This window comes from Dioscorea cayenensis, chromosome 7 (genome assembly GCF_009730915.1).
Source record: "Dioscorea cayenensis subsp. rotundata cultivar TDr96_F1 chromosome 7, TDr96_F1_v2_PseudoChromosome.rev07_lg8_w22 25.fasta, whole genome shotgun sequence".
NCBI classification, from domain to species: Eukaryota; Viridiplantae; Streptophyta; class Magnoliopsida; order Dioscoreales; family Dioscoreaceae; genus Dioscorea; species Dioscorea cayenensis.
In genome coordinates this window covers 13,327,850-13,329,640 of record NC_052477.1, presented here as the reverse complement: position 1 = coordinate 13,329,640, position 1,791 = coordinate 13,327,850, and the positions used below count along the sequence as shown (strand labels likewise).

The window sequence follows — 1,791 nt, the reverse complement described above, 5'->3', positions numbered from 1 at the left end:
CTGTCATTCAGGTTTCCAAGCCTGAAATTCTGTTTTCCACTTGAGGGGCTTGTTGTTGTTGTTGGAAACCCAATGGCCCCATGGTCTTCTGTGGACCTTGATTACTCCATGAAAAGTTGGGATTATTCTTCCAACCTAAATTGTAGGTGTTGCTGTATGGATTCCCTTGAGGTCTTATTCCATTACCTACAAAGTCAACGTTCTCAATTGAAGAAACATCACCAATAACGATTGGACAATCAGAGGGAGCATGTCCTCCACCACAACCGGTGTAATTGGTCACTGTCGCAACTCTATTCGAAGCTACGAGATCTAGCTTCTTACTCAAACTCTCTACTTGGGCCGCCAATGAAGTTACCGCATCAATTTCATGGAGACCGGCCACCTTTTTCTTCTTCCTAGCGTTCTACTGGTATCTATCTAAACCCATTTCCTCAATAAATTGACGAGCCTCATCGGGGGTCTTTCTACCTAAGGTACCTCCTGCCGCCGCATCCAAGAGTTGCCTTGTACTCGGGTTCAAACCATTGTAGAAGGTTTAAACAATCATCCACTCCGGGAATCCGTGTTGCGGACACTTTCGCAGGAGTTCCTTGAACCTTTCCCATGTCTCAAATAGAGACTCCAATTCCAACTGCACAAAGGATGAGATCTCATTCCTAAGCTTTGCTGATTTTCTGGGAGGTAAATAACGGGCTAGAAAAGCTTCTACCATCTCCTCCCATGTAGTGATTGATGCTCTAGGTAATGAGTGTAGCCACTGCTTTGCTTTCCCCTTTAAGGAAAATGGGAAGGCTCTCAATTTGATGGCATCATCTGTCACACAATTTATCTTCAGCATGTCGCACACCTCGAGGAAGCTCTCTATGTGACTGTTTGGATCCTCATCGGCCAAACCGTTGAATTGTGCGGACTGCTGCAGCATATGGATGAATGCCGGCTTTAGCTCGAAGTTTTGAGCTGTAATTGGGGGACGCAGAATACTCGATTGTGTCCCCAACACTAAAGGTCTGGCATAATCGGATAATGTTCATTGTTGCTCATTTTGTTCTGCCATGTTTTCAGATCCTTCTACTTCCAAATCAGCTGGATTATGCTATTCTTGGACAGGTTCTTTCCCTTTTCTTCTAAGTGTACGTTCAAGCTCAGGGTCTCCTTCAATCAATATTGATGGATTCCCTCGGGTCATAACCTGGAGATGCACCAAAAATCAAGAAAAAGAAAATCCGAACGATGATAGAATAAGAAGATATGAATTAGAATGTGTGGTGAAATAGCTAAGAAAACAAAGTGCAAAGTATCTCTAAACGCCTAGCTCCCCCGGCAACGGCGCCAAAAACTTGACAAGGTCCCCTTGCGTATATCCCGCAAGTGCACGGGTTTGTCGAAGTAATACTCCCGGGTGAGCGGGGTCGAATCCACAGGGAGTAGGGAGTAAAGACACTTAATTCAATTGTTAGCTATGTGGAGTATCAACAATGATAAGTGTGATAATGATTCAATTCTCAACAATTAAAAGCAACAAGTAAGAGAGCAAAAGTAAAAAGGAGGCAAGGCATTCGATAAAGATGGGGAACTCGGATGATGCTTCACCTAGGATAATCGCTTCAATTGTAAGAACTCTCTATTATGCTTCGTAATCAATGCAATTTTGAGTCGTGGAAATCCTTACATACATAGTCCCAAATCTAAGGTCAACTATGCCAAACTTTATTCATGTCCCGGAGGAGAGATTAAATAACCTCTCAACCTCACACTCGAATAAAGTTACAATGAGCTCTAGGGATTCCA

General features: G+C 43.4%; 1 non-coding gene across 1 annotated transcript; it reads left to right on the top strand.

Annotated features, from left to right (window-relative positions):
• Positions 1–560: 560 nt before the first annotated feature.
• Positions 561–667, top strand: LOC120266290. The gene has a single exon (XR_005538131.1). It is a non-coding gene; the product is annotated as a small nucleolar RNA R71 (small nucleolar RNA).
• The last annotated feature ends 1,124 nt before the right edge of the window (positions 668–1,791 follow it).